This window comes from Canis aureus, chromosome 4 (genome assembly GCF_053574225.1).
Source record: "Canis aureus isolate CA01 chromosome 4, VMU_Caureus_v.1.0, whole genome shotgun sequence".
Classification (NCBI taxonomy): domain Eukaryota; kingdom Metazoa; phylum Chordata; class Mammalia; order Carnivora; family Canidae; genus Canis; species Canis aureus.
Window position 1 is genome coordinate 84,868,101 of NC_135614.1, and position 15,646 is coordinate 84,883,746.

Consider the following 15,646-nt stretch of genomic DNA (forward strand, 5'->3'; position numbering starts at 1 on the left):
ACTGGTGCGGGGAGGATGCCTGTGGGTGAACCGCAGGATGAATACTGGAAAGGTAGTGTGATTCAGCCTGGGAAGGACCAGAAAAGTCAATTTTCCTGAAGGCAACCAGTAGCCATGAGAGGTTTTCAGCAAAAAAGTATCATAATGAGAAAAAGTCTAATATTATTTCATAGCATAGACTGAAGACTAAAAATTAGTAGGGATCTGGGTTTAAGGCTACTTTGTTACTTTTTACATTCTGAGTGAGAGAAGATGTTTAACAGAATAATTAATGGTAATAGCATTATGAAGAGAAGAAGGTAAATATAAAAACAAACCCCCCAAAAAACCTAGGGAATTGAACTGCCAAGATCTGACCAGTTAAATGAAAAAGGCAGAGACAATTACTGAGATTTTTGAAAGAAACAAAAAGGAATAATCCCTCTCCTGACCTGAGTTTTGACCCAGTTGAGAATAGGTGAAGGAGGAAGGCATCTGGAGACCAAAATACCACATCTACTTCCTAATAAGATTGATATTAAAGAGTGTAGGTTGTAATCTGCAGAAAGGGAGTTCTTTAAATATGAAAACCTGGATTTAGACAGATTTGGCCATTAGCAATGGTAGGCTGGGTCACAACCTCTACCATCATCCCTCCTCTCCAGTGTGCCAAGATGATTGGCGGGGCAGTCAGCAAACTCATTCCCCTTCCTTGGGGTGGAGGACTGAGCAAGGGTATGGGGGTAGGGAGCAGGGTCACTACAAGGGAACATCAAGAGTAGGTAAGATAATTTATACACCCCCCTCAGTGATAGTTTTTCACAGCACATGTATTTTCAGGGAGTGTCGTAGATGGAATGTTTCATTCTTTGTATTTTTAAATTTGATTCTCATTTGCAACCCTGTGTGTGTGTGTGTGTGTTTAAGGGTAGGAATAAGTGGATAAAACAGGTTAGAAAAGGAAAAACAAAAAAAAAAAACAAAAAAAAAACAAAACAAAAAACAAAACAAAACAAAAAAACAACAAAAAAAAAAAAAAAAAGAAAAGAAAAGGAAAAACAAGAATAAAAGACCCGGGAGGGGGTGGTTGGGGAATAATTAAGTAAGGCTTTAGTACTATTAATTAGCAAAAAAATATGAATTTTAACTCTCAAGTATATACTCTATTACATCATAAGAAATCATCTCTATAATACCGATGAATATAAGCCTAATTTATATTTGTATATTCATGTATCTACTCAATAAATATGTTTGAACGTCTGCAAGTGCCATCTAAGGGTGATGCTGGCCTTAAGAGCAATATTACTATTACTAGTATTAAGGGATAAATTGAGGGATTCCTGGGTGGCTCAAAGGAGCATCTGCCTTTGGCCCAGGGAGTGACCCCAGGGTCCTAGGATCGAGTCCCACGTTGGGCTCCCTGCATGGAGCCTGCTTCTCCCTCTGCCTGTGTCTCTGCTTCTCTCTCTGTGTCTCTCAGGAGTAAATAAATAAATAGAGTCTTAAAAAAAAAAAGGATAAACTGAAGCATATTAAAATTTTTTAAAGTGTTCATTGGAGCAAAAAAATTGATCTGAATCAGGCAGCAGCCAACCAGAAGCGTTTGAGGCAACACAAGCTGGGCAACACAGAAAACATAGGAGCAGTGTAAAAAAATGACTGATTGGGGCTAGCTGAAAGCCTGCTTGGCTGTTTGTGCACAGTTGTCCTCGGGTTTTAGTTTTGTAACCTGGAGGCCTGCACATGCTGAGATTTTGGGCTCCATGGCATTGGTGCCACATCCTGGGCCTCCCAGGTTACCGTGACCCTGGAGCTCCTAGTGGTAGTAGCACACGGAGGTCATGAGGGGGAGGAGGAGGAGGTGTGGATTGTGCCCACAAGAGCTCACAGTGCTGCGTGACGGGCCAGCCCACAGCCGCATCCACGTGACGATCGTTGTCTCCTGCGTGTTTAGCACAGGATCTGACAGTTAGCAAATGGAAGACGAGTTGGAACGACTTGGACGCAGGGAGATCAAAGTTACAAAACAGGTTTTATTCCTTTCTCCCCCGCCGTCGTCAAACAAGCTTTCATTGAAACATATTTCTTGCCTTTGGATTAGAACTTGAATAGCAAATGAGTCCCATTTGTGGGTTTTCCAAAAAAAAAAAAAAAAAAAGTCCAGTTGTCAAAAGTTATTTGCATGTGATTCACATCTCCCCTTTTCTTGCAGATCAGGCCTTATTGGAAACCAGCTTTGCAAAAGTAGGGAGGATATAATTAGTGTCTTCTTCCTCCTTGCTCCGACACCCGCCTGCTTCCCTGCTAACTGACAGTTGTTTCCGGGCCCCTCAGAAGTGGGGCCTGAAATGGTGGGGGATTGAAAGAAAAAAAAAAAAAAAAGCAAAGATTTAGGGGAGAGTATAAACTGTTGATTGCTGCTGTCTGGGTAAAGCTGACTCGAAATCCAAACCATGACTGTCCCCCGTCCAGCGCCTCTGCGGTTCCCAGGAGGTCCCCAGTGGGCATAATGACTCAGTCCTCTAGCCCACGACTTGGTTCATTTTGTTAGCATTTGTTTTTGAGGGTACCACGTACACAGCGTATCTCTGTAGGGGTTCATGGCCTTTAGATATTCTTTTTTCAATGAAATCCATCTCAAAACAACTCCAGCATGATTCCATTTTGGAGCGTCCACATGTGGCCCTTAGAGGCGTTGCCTTCACCCCGCCCGCCTTCCAAGGAAGAGCGCTCCCTCCTGCTAGAGTTCCCCCTTCTGTCCCTGGCTTGCAAGCCCATCTTTATCAGCTCTCCTTCCCTTAAATGTTTTTTTTTTTTTAGGTGTGGTCACAAGATTTCTCTAAGCTCCAGACTCCCCAGTACAACAGCCAGGCCTTTGTGTGCCTTGAGCACCATGAGAAGAGAAAGAGAAAAGCTGGAGCATTGCGGATGGTCTCTGTGACCGGGCTGCACATTGGCCATCCAGGGCCCCTAAAAGCCACCAACGCTGTGTTCTACCCCTACACGTTGGGCTTTCATGTTTCAAGTAGGGCCTGAGCATCTTTGATGAGGCTACTGTGTCGTCAAGGTCTCTAAAGACACCCTTCCTACTGACATCCCCAAGAACGCTTCGTCTTTAGATGACCAGGGGTGGCTAACGGTCTGCCTGTGGCCCACTGGTGTTGGATTACCCTTTGGGCCGACTCCCCATAGGGGGTTGCAGAACTTTACCCGTAGGGAGAGTTTGACACCTCGTATCCTCAGCACTGGGACTTCAGTTACAACTCGGAGAAAGCAGGAGTTCCATTTAAAATCCTGTTGTGTAAAATGTCTGTTGAAGTGACCTGAGCGACACAGAGGTGATGGAGAGCATTAGGAGTTATAGAAGTTCCTAGGAAAAAGATGAGGCTGCTTAACAATTTTCTGGTCCATTTCTTTTCAGTGTCTCATTTTGGTTTTGCTCAAAAATCATCCCATGCCCCTGGTTTTGAATAGAGTATCTACCGTTGACCAAGGCCGAAAAGGATCAAAGCTGACCATCTCAAAATGACACGGCTCGATTCTTGATTTTTCTCTTGGAATCTGTAGCAACTGGTAATTTTTTTATGAATATATTTTTGGGATTCGTCTGTCTCTATTTCTCCCTCTCTCTTTGACTTTTATAATGAGAATTGCACACAAACCCTTGCAAAGTAATTTTCTTTATAAGTCTCAGAGTTTTGTTAGGCAGTGAGTTTTCGTAATCAGGGTATTTAAAGTAGTTCATTTCACATAATATAACAATATGTTCCAAAGAAGTAACAATTTTCTTCCAGGTGGGAAAAAAAAAAAAATACAAGAACAAGCTTTTAGAGATTGAATTAAGCTTCAAAATAAAATGAAACAAGAATTTTAGAACACCCCAGTGGGCTCTGAGAACGCAGCGCCTACACCTGGCAGTTGGTGGAAGTAGGATTCCTTCCCTCTTCCTACTAGTTCTTCCTTCCTCTCCCGTCAGCCCCCCTTTTTTGATTTTCTCTCCTTTAAAATATGTCAGTGTGGTCAGGTGATCTCTCTGAGCCCCAAACGATACATCGATGCTTAGTATTTGAGTAGTTATATAAGGCACTTTATATAAAATAATTTTGCTTCCATTTTCCAGCTGAGATGTGGTTGTGAGCAAAAAACAAAAGCATGAATGTTTTCCATGTCGTTAGAATAAACTAGGCCAAGTTAACATGTCATGGAACCTCAAGTCACATTTTATTTATTTATTTATTTATTTATTTATTTATTTACTTTTTCAGGTCACATTTTAAAGCCATATTTCATTAATTTTCATAAGGGACCTCCCCCCCCCCCCAAAAAAAAAGGGACCTCCCTAATAAGAACATAAGCTCTGGATGATTTCAAATATTTTTAAACATTGTTAATAGTTCTTCTGTCTCTTGTAACTAACTTTTAAATAATAATAAAAGATTGTTCACAATAGTAACTTATCAGTTCATACAACATCTCCTCCGTTAATAGTCTAATTGAACCTTAGGCCAAGTGTTAACTGGTGATCAATAATAAGAATGTTAGTATTTTAAAATAAGCATTGCGCATGATCTCTAATTTATAGCTGGAGGGTGATTTTATTTTACTTTTGTACGATGTATTTTGATTTGATAGTTCTTTTACTACTGGAATTTAGGTTCTGACTTTAATGACAATCTCAGGATTTTCCTAAGAGCTACTTAAACTAGGATAAATAATGGAATGGCCATGAGAGGAGAGAATGGAGAGAAATAGTTATTCTGTCTATCTAGGGCCTTTTTTTTTTTTCTCTAAAGATTGTATTTATTTATTCACAAAAGACACAAAGAGAGAGGGGCAGAGACACAGGCAGAGGGAGAAGCAGGCTCCATGCAGGGAGCCTGATGTGGGACTCGATCCCGGGTCTCCAGGATCACGCCCTGGGATGAAGGCAAGCGCTTAACCACTGAGCCACCCAGGGCTCCCCTGTCTGGGGCCTTTGAAAGGGAGGTGGGCGGGGGTTTGGGGTGACTGGGTGATGGGCACTGAGGGAGGCACTTTGCAGGATGAGCACTGGGTGTTATGCTATATGTTGGCAAATTGAACACCAATAAAAAAAAAATAATTAAACCTAAGTTTTGTTTTAAAGGTGATTTTCATGGTAAACATGTTAGTAAACCACTTAGTTTTAGAAAGTTAAGAAGTGGATAACTATGGAATGCAAAACAAAGAAATCCATGAAATACCATTATTATGATGAAAACTTTCATATTTTCTGAAAGCTTCTGTTTAGTACTTACTATGCCATATTTGATGATGATGAACACATTGGATTTCTGGCAAATGGTGTAAAATCTATACTTTCTACTCCAGTGTTGTTTGAGTTAACTTATAAAGGTTATTCCTGATTTTCCATCTTTCCCCTACTTTTATTCTGTTACCAGCCAGAGATTACCAGCCAAAGGTTTTTTTCATTTACATGTTTGTTTGTTGGGTTTTGGTGGATGTGTTTGTGTTATTGTTTTTATTGTCACTCTTGCTAACTTTATTCTACCTCCGTGTGCTGCGATGTAAAAAACAATTTTCTAAACCCCACCTTGAATGTCCAGAGAAATATTTGCAAAAGAAATCTTTTTTTAGGTTTTTAAAGTCTTTCTCATATATCAGAAAATATACAAATACAAACATATAACTTTACTCTTGGCAATATTTACCATTTATCAATAAATTAATGTATTATTGATTTTAAAAACTCCTCTTTCCTCCAGAATATAATTAAACAAAAAGGGGATATACAGAGGTATAACCTACCACATTCAGATAATTATAAGGAAACCCTCCTGTTCGTACTCAGAATCTGAAAGTAGAGAAAAGGGGATTAATATTAGCTATCTTAATCTGCATAGTTTTGTTTTGTTTTGAATGATCTGGACTTGATAAGCTAAAAATAAAATATAGCTATATTTTATTAAAAAAACTAAAGAGCGTACATTTGATACTTGCTTAGGGGAAAGAAGATAACACATACGTTATTTCCGTTTCTTATAAAACGTCTTTGAGAAATGATTTCTTTTAACCTCTTTTTAAGAGGTGTATTACTAGGCTGTTGCATGTGACAAAGTGGAAGCCTTCCAGAAATATCCCTCCAGAGCATTTTGGTCCTAGAAGTTACCAGTTGGGTTTGCAAACCGTGGAGTCCTCTAATTTCCATATCCTTTGGCTTCTGAGTATTGAGGCCTCCGAAAACCATGTAGGACCTGTCAATCACCCTTCCCTTAGCACAGACCTTTGTTGTAGATAAACTTCAGTGGAGGGTTCACATGAGTTTTTAGAAGGGGGCACTCTGCCCGGTGGTGGCCTGTCCAAAATCCCAGCATCTTCTTCTTTTGGGGAAAAAAAAAAATCTTACTTTTTCTTGAGACCAACCTCTTCCTCCCTTCCTCCACTGCTTGTGTTGTGGGTCCCAGCAACGTCAGCTCCAGAGGTAACAGATTTGGCCAATCAGTTTTAAGTTCAGGGATGACAGTCAACACATGCCAAAGTAAGCAGAGCCAGTGAGTCCCTTTTCTAAGGTTTATGTTAGAGCTATTTTGTACAAAAAGGACATTTTGTTCCTCCTGTAGTGGCCGACAGAACCAATATAGACCTGGAGCACTGGCATTTTTCTGTGTCTGCAAAATGGGACCCTGCAGTTGAAGACCGAGCCCTGAGATAAAAAGCATGAGTCCCGAAGACATCCTTGGAGCCTCTGGTCTAGTAGTGTGCTTGAAGCCAGACCACTCTTGACTCTTAGGCTATGTGAGTCAATAAAGTCCATTTCCCCCTGAAGGCAGTTTGAGTTGATTTTCTATCGCTGGCAGCCGGAAGAGTTCTGAATAATGCATCCACGATGCTCTGTCTGCAAGTACGTACACATTTTCCCAATGGCAACTCATTTAGATAAGTGGTAGCCTGGGTGTTAAATGGGGAATAACTGCTAAGCATACTCCTATAGATAGTAAAATAGCTGAGAAGCATAGATTTTTTTTGTTTTTTTCTAAACGGAGGCAATTTAGTCCTGTGTCAAATAATAGCTATTTTCTCTCTATTCCCCAAAGAGATTTCCATTTGACCCCGTAGCATTTGGAATTCCATACCAATCAAGTACCTCTTGAAATGGGTGAAGAAAAAGCCCTTTAAGGTCACGATTCCTAGGTTCCATTCTATGATGATGTCATCACCAATGAACAACAAGATGGGAAAATCTCGGGACTGGGGCATGCTTCCTCCCCCCACCCCCTGCAGCTAAATTATCTTTTAGTCTGAGACCATTCCTTAATCTAGGGGGCTTAGACGTGTCTCTAAGGAAATGAGCCTATAATCTGTAGTAGATTTTCGTAGTGTTTATTTTGCTTTGTTGACTGTCCTTATTCACGAAAATAAATTTGAACCATCATGTTACCGAGCCCCAGGTTTTATTTGCCTTAGAGTTGTTGTTATGAACATGATTAAAATAGACTGGTTTTAAAAATCTCAAATTAGAGGACCCTGTGTTTTATTGCAACCCAAAATCTCTTCTTGATTAAAATTGCGATGCGTGACAAGTCATTCTTTCTCTCACCACCAAATGGCGCAAAATTGTGAGCCCAAAGTAAAGTTTATAAAATTGTCTTTGCCTGTTTTCCTGGAGATAGTCTAGATTTACACTATTCCCCTTCAGCACTGCCTGATGCAAGGAGTTTGGAGTAGCCTCTAGTCTGGTGCGCGCCCTATGGGGCATTAAGTAAATCTGTTACACACATGCAGACGTGTGATATAGTGACAGAGGCATGGACACAGGCTTCAGTGCTGTGAATAATCATTATTGGAGTTATGACAGATCCCAGATTCAATAGAAAAACTCAGGAAGGGAAGGCCTTGGATGGATGGAATAAAGCTTCTTCGGGAACTTGGGGAGTGGTGATGTTCAGACAGGGCTGTCTCAATTACGGAGCAACAGAAGCGTAGTTTTTCTTTATCGTTTTTAGGTGATCTGTTTGTTATAAAAAGAGAATATAGAAAAATAACAGGCACAAGCAAAGGAAGGACGATGATTTTTCAACATTGAGTTCATGAAAACTGTTAAATCAGAAAAATCCTAGCAAAACCCAAACAAACATCTACTCTTTTTCTGGCCACCCTCATCTAACCTCTGCTCCTAACTACTCGGGAGCTATCCCACAAGCAGTTTCAGGAGACAGGCGAACAACCATCCTGCACCCACCATCCAATTTCAAAAGCATTAAAAAACAATAACAGCCTTTCCTAGGGATTTATTGGTGATAAAGGAAGAGGAAGGAATAACATTGCATGGAGATCAGCACACCTTCCTGTGTTCATGACTGCTGTGATGGGATCTTATCTGCTCTCCTACTGCAGGCAGAAGATGCTTCTCTGCTCCTTGATTTGTGGCTTAGTGATGTGACTTGCTTTGGTCAATGGGATGCTAAGAAGCATGGCATGTCCCGCACAAAAAAAAAAAAAAAAAAAAAAAAAAGCATGGCATGAGCAGGGACGTGATGTGCATTCACAGTTGGGTTTTTCTTGTTAAGCTCTGTAAATGCCACAAAGAGAGCTTGCCCAGGTACCTGTTTATACATTAATGTGGGTCCCAGAATAAAGCCCACTGGACAAGACCATAGCCCAACCCACGAGTGCAACCAAATACAGGTAGATCTACACATTGAAACAGAGCTTCTATGAATAGCCCAGGTTACATTGGTAGAACCATGATCATGAGAGTAACTGCTTATTGCCTTTTGCAAATGAGTTCTAGGGTATTTGTTACACAGCACTGTTGTGACGATAGCTGTTACAATTGCAATTCTAAGAATTCCCTTTAAGTCTCTACAAACGTTCAAGCCTGGCTGGCAGCTACACAAATCTGCACTATCTATACTATTAGGTGAAATTATCTCTGTGTTTCCCCCATGCTAGAATTCTATTCTTCTAGCCAACTACCTTTTAATTAAATAACTGAGGGCCCTTCCAGCTTTGCAGATTTGTAGATTTTTTTTTTTTTATTCATGAGAGACACAGAGAGAGGGAGAGAAAAAGGCAGAGACCCAGGCAGAGGGAGAAGCAGGCTCCATGCAGGGAGCCTGACGTGGGACTTGATCCCGGGTTTCCAGGATCACACCCTGGGCTGAAGGTGCTAAACCGCTGAGCCACCTGGGCTGCCCACTTTGCAGATTTGTATCACAACTTTTCCTCAATGGGAATACTTGTAAGGCCATCATTAGGGAAACACAAGCAACAATCCATCTTCTCAATCAGTCAAGGGAGAGAATATGTAATATTTTCATTTTTCATTTATTGGACCAGTTGCAATGTACTAGACATTATTCTAATCTATGGAAGGTATAAACTCATTGGATCCAAACTCCTACTTATATACCAATTTTATAACAAAAACCTAAGTCTTAGAGAGGAGGATATATATATATTTTTTTTTTTCAAAGTAGCAATATATTTATTTACAAAATATACAGTTTCACAGAAACAGCTTCGCTCTATACACATAAACTTTATAATTACACAGAACCATGTAAACGATGTTAAGTGTCTGGCCCAGCCAATGCCAATGAGAGGTGCTTACTTTTGGGGTGACATCTTTCCCTCTCCTCACTTTATTAGCCACCAACCAGGAGCCCCTAGATGGGCCATGCCTAATTTGCATAAAGCTGATTGCAGCTGCCCAGCTCAAGTGAACACAAAAACCAAGGTGTCTTGACTTCCTAGACACCACCCACAGGGATAGATATATAGATAGATAGATCACAGACTTTATATATATATATATATATATATATATATATATATATAATTCTGGTACTCAATTTATTTGGGTAGAATGTGTTTGCGCAGATAATCTTCCATTTTCCAGCAGAGGGCAGACAGTAGAATCTGCTACAGAAATGTGAAAATAAAAACCCAAGCCAGGAGGAGCAGTAGAAATTTTATCCTGAATCCCTTTTTTACCAATATACTGACCTAGAGGCCTCGAGTAGTTCTAAGATTTTGGTAAGGAAGCATGCAAATGGGTGTTCTTTGGTCACCACCTGGGATAGAGCTGTGATAGGAACTCCTAGATACAGAGTAATCATATTTTACTTTCAACTTTAAATTGGTTGCAGCAATCACACGCTTTTCTGAAGCTATTTCCATCAAGCTTACATTGCATGATACAGATTATCCCAGTGCCCACCTGCAGTCCCCTCCCTTTGCCAACGTGGAAGCAAATTATATTTCATGTGCTTGCTTTGCAGTTTCACATAGAGTCTCCACTTAAATCTTACCCAGTGCTCTCAAGATTAGTGAGAAAATCATGCCCTCTTTCTCCTTCCCTTTCCTATCTGGGTCACTGGCTTTACGCTGCCATATCTTACTCCACCTTTCCTCTCCAGCCCCACTCTCCTATGCCCACTCAGACATAAGATGTCTCTGGCAAAAAGCTTTCAGGTTAATGCTTCCTTATTTGGGTTTAAAAAAATTTTTTTAACCCATTATTCCCGTTATCATTTTCAACTAGTAGTTACATTAACAGGTCTGCAACGATGTAGGTTTTCCGGGGCATGGTGGGATGCCATTGGGATTTCTATAATCAGTCTTCCCGCTAAATAACAGTATCGAAGTACATTATTATCTTTACATAAGACTGAGGCTGTCTTTTGTAATAGCCAGTTTATCACCTTAGCTTGCTGGTTTTCACGGGCGCTGGGCTCTATCCAGACAAAGCCATCATTTCTTACTTCATATTTGTGAATAGTGAGAGGGGTGTTGGGGGCAGGTGGGGGCTTAAAGGAAATCTGATTGTAGCGCAGAAGTGTTGCATCAGGTGGGACACGTCAACACTGGGCACACACCTGTAGACTCAAATAGCATCAGGCCCCAACGTTCTCATCAAGTTGCCTAAAGTCTGTAATTTAATAAACACAGTGAAAATAAATATTTCCTTTTGGGGACTGGAAAAGAAAACAAAGACCATCTGAAGGGTCATGTTCTGTAAATCATGCAAGACAACAGAGTCAGAGAGGGACTCATCTGTGATTATTATTCAGCAGCACCTCTTAACACCCTTCCTTCCCTGGAGAGGGAGGTGAGAAGAAAAACTTCAGAGTTGTCTAGTTCTCTCATTTCAGTATCTGTGTATTATTCTACAGCTAATAAGGTGTTGCTATCTTCTAAACTATGTGTCAAAACCTCATTATGTTGGACATAGAGCATCACAGACTTCCGTCTTTGCTGAATATAAAAAAAAAAGTGTGCTCAATGAATAAATAGGGCGAGGATAGTGCAAGGAATGGCTGAACTTACAAACAAAACAGAACAAAACAAAATAAAGCAAAAAACAACAGCAACAACAACAAAAAAAAACTCTGAGCGGTCTGCTTCCTATAATTATATACACATCCGGGAAATATTCTATTTCAAGAAATTAACTTAAAGTTTTGAACACTGATTCAGTTTTTCTAAAATTACCTAAGATACTAGTTTTTAAAGAGGATTTAAACATTACTTGAAGTTTAGATGTGAAAATAACTTTACAAATATAAATGCTACGTGTAGTAACATGTTTATTTATTATTTATTTATTTATTTTTATTTATTTATTTGTTTGTTTGTTTATTTAGAGACAGAGATCATGCACACGTTTGTGCCCATGAGCAGGGTGAGGGACAGAGGGAGAGAGCAAGAACCCTAAGCAGGCTCCGCCCTCAGTACAGAGCCCAACAAGGGACTCGATCTCATGATCCTGAGATTGTGACTCGAGTCAGAAATCAAGAGACAGAGGCTTAACCCAATGAGCTCCGCAGGAGCCCTATATGTTTATTTTAAACAAACATTCAGTTATATCCATTGTCTTACTTTTTCCTTTGTGTTCTTTTTTTACCCCAAATATTGATCTTGAGTATCGAATATTTACCAGGCAATGCTCTAGACACCACAAAATAACAAACAAACATTGAGAAGCTCTGAGCTTATATGAGGGAAACACTGACAAAAAACTTAAGTAAATGCATGTTAGATCAGATGGTTGCAAGTGCTATAAAGCAGGCCAAAGGGAGAGGGAGAAGGAATGACTGATTGGTAAGTATTTTATTTTATATTTAATTTTATCTTTTTTTCCAGATTCATTGACATATAATGGATGTATAACATTGTATAAATATAAGGTGCACAGTATGACTGTATATATACATATGCATACTTGGACACTCATATATGCATACCTAACATATGCACACACATAAACAGGAGTGTACATACATCATATATGCATACGTGCACATATATACACATAGATACATAGAATGTGTGTAGAACTCGGGGCCCCTGGGTGGCCTAGTGGTTGAGCATCTGCCTTGGGCTCAGGTTGTGATCCCCGGGGTCCTGAGATCGAGTCCCTGCATTGGGCTCCCCGCAGGGACCCAGCTTCTCCCTCTGCCTGTGTCTCTGTCTCTCTCTCTGTGTCTCTCATGAATAAATAAATAAAATCTTTTTTTTAAGAAGCTTTTTTAATTTGACGTAGTCCTTTTTATTTTTGTGTTTGTTGCTCATGTGGTAGGTATTTTAAAGATAATGCTCAAGGAGGTCTCTCTAATGAGATAGCATTTGACTTCAGACTGGAATGAATGAGTCAATTTGTATACTGAAGGAGAAGAGTTTCCTAGCTCAAGAAAACAGAAAAAAAAAGCAAAGACCAAGAGGAGAGTGCATTTGACTGGAATGAGGAGAGTCCAAAGGAGAATGGCAGGAGGAATAAGAGTGGTGACCAGAACCCAGCAATTGCAGTCAGTTGCAAAAGTTCTAAAAACCTAGAGTTAGAAAATGATAGAGCAGATTTAGGTACATGGACTCATTTTCCAACCTACCAAGGAAGAAAAGACAGACTCTGTGAAGTCCAAGATTTGTCTGTTTTATTCACTGCTTTATTTCCAGTGCCCGGCGACTGCTTAGTCGGTACTTTATAAATAGCTGGGGAAGGTCCCTAATAAAACCAGGATAGGGTCACAACTGGTAGGCTATCGTTCTCCTATCTCCTTTTCTATTTAAAATGATTTTATCTTTTCTTTGTTAATTCATCTGTATGTCTTTCGTTTGAGTTTTCGAGCCTTCGCTTTGAAGCAAACACTTTGAAAAGACTGTAGGACCAAGTAATCCTCTAGAAAAATGTCAGTTGTCATCCACCTTCGCCCCCTTGGTTTCCTGTCTCACCGATGCCTCCCTAAAGGCACGTCCCCCTATATTTTCCCCCCATATTTACTTTTGTTTCTCAAGACAGAAGTTTGCGGACATTCAGGGCATATATTATTATGACTGTGCAAATACTTCTTGGTTTCCTGCAACTTAATACAGCCTTGAATTTTATAGGGGAGGGATGTTCATCTCCTGGTGAATAAACCACATTCTCCATACCATAGCTTTTGCCTTAATTTCTAGCCCTGAAGAGGTCTCCTTTAGTCTTTTTCTGACCTGCTGCAATCTGGTTTGTTGGCTCCGCAGGATCGCAGCATCCCGTGGCCATGAGTTCTTCCCTAATAACCGTGTTATTTTTATTCTTTCCACCTGTCTGGTGTTCACTCCCCCATTTCCTGGAACTTCTGACCTCCTTGTGCCTTCATGTACTTCCCTGTTTAGGCTGAGCACACACACCTTCCCCAGTTTCTCCCTGTGAGAGGACACATGGTAGGTAAGATTTTTGAGATCTTGTGTCATGAAAAAAAAAAAAAGGCCAAATACCATGAGACACACATGGCAAAAATGTAAAGTGAGATTTATCGGTATGATTTAGGGCAGCAAAGCAGAGTGCAGTTCTAATCGTCCAACTGAGAGGGGACCTGAGGTTTGACTACAATGGATGCTTCCCCAAAATGACCACAGAAGTGGATCCCTGATGTTTCAAGAATTCCCAATGTTGAGTCTAGCTTTGGGTCTCTCTCTCTCTATCTATCTCTATCTCTATCTCTATCTCTATCTCTATCTCTATCTCTATCTATCTCTATCTCTATCTCTATCTCTATCTCTATCTATCTCTATCTCTATCTCTATCTCTATCTCTATCTCTATCTCTATCTATCTCTATCTCTATCTATCTCTATCTCTCTCTTTTTCTTTTTCACCTTGTGGGGCTCTTAGTGAGAACACATTAACCAGAGATTGATGTTTTTATTTTTAGGGCATAAGTTGGAAAATACATTGTTGATTATTCCAGGTCCCATTTCTGTTCTGTTTCGGGAACTCCTTTTTTTTTTTTTTTTTCGGGAACTCCTTTTATTCAGATACTTGTCTTCTCATTTTGGATCCTGTTTCCCTCTGTCTTTTTGCTTTCTTTTCCTGGAGATTTCCTCAACTATACCTTTTAACTTGTATTGCTCATCTGTATATCGATTTATTGTCTCTCTGAGCTGATTGTTCCTTCTGGAACACACTCTGAGCAGCAAGGATCTGAGAAAGGATCTCATTCCAGCTTAGTAAGCCTTTACATTTGTGTATAACTTGGAAATTTATTTCATAACCCAAAGGGTAAAGACTTCTAGGACATACCCTACAGAAAACAAGACACAGAGATAGAATTTAATAACACTTCTTTGTTTTGACTGCAATAATTTAATGGATTCCATGTACTTATACCTTAACCTGTCCACTTATTTATTCAATAGATATTTCTCGAGGGCTTACTATATAGGGCAGGCATTATTCTAAGCTCTATATATACCATAGCTAATGGAAACCAAAAAATTCCCTTCGTCGTAGAGTATTTGCTTTATATTCAAATCATGGTGATAATAGTTCTAAAAATATACAGACAGAGCAAAATTGTTAGGAAATATTGAATGCCTGCAGTTTGGGAAACCTCACCATGGATGTAAATGATGGAAGGCCTGTGACGTTATATGCCAAGGTCTGGATTAGGTGCAAATAAACTAAGGTGAATAAAAACACCTTTCTCAGGGACTCAGAGTTGCTGGAAAAAATCATATGTGGAAGTGGTTGGTTGAAGTGAAATTGGAGACATGACAAAGACAGTTTCCAGAGAGATACACTAGTGATCGCTCACCAAAATTTGATGGGCAAAGCAGGAGCAATATTATGCAGGTCTGAAATCAGAAAGCACTGAAGCAGTAGTTTCAGGGATGTAAATCAAAGTAAATTGAGATATCACTTTTAAATTCAGTTGGGAGAGCATGTTGGAGAACTAGAACCATTCCAATGAGTTTCTGACAAAAAAAAAAAAAAAAGGATACTTGAAAATTTGAATCTGAAACTATCTACCTAGATTTAAAATGGTTGGAGACTTGAATGAGATCTTACTATGTGTGACTCAGAATCACACAGGTTAGAAAAATAAACCATAATGGAACATAATTACACAAGGTGCCCTTTCTCCTGTTTCACCCACTTTGGGAATTGGAATCTTAATCGTATTAATTAATTTGATCCGAAGTCCCAGGTATTGTCTATAGTGCATAGAGACATTGTTTTCCTTTAATATTGGCCTTTAGGAGACCCAGATGTTTTCGTGAAATGACTGAAGCTACGTTTTGCAGTGAAAACTGTGCAACATGCGCTACAAGATGTACCACCTCACTAGAGATGTGGTGAAAACCTGGAAGAAGCCTGACGAATGTCTCCTAGAGCTGAGTCTAGATCAAACTGTTAGATTCAT

At 39.9% G+C, this 15,646-nt stretch overlaps 1 protein-coding gene across 3 annotated transcripts in view; it reads left to right on the plus strand.

Annotated features, from left to right (window-relative positions):
• The window catches only part of CDH12 (cadherin 12), a 966,147-nt gene that overhangs the window by 826,872 nt on the left and 123,629 nt on the right, over nt 1–15,646 (plus strand). The gene's annotated exons all lie outside the window — the stretch shown is intronic.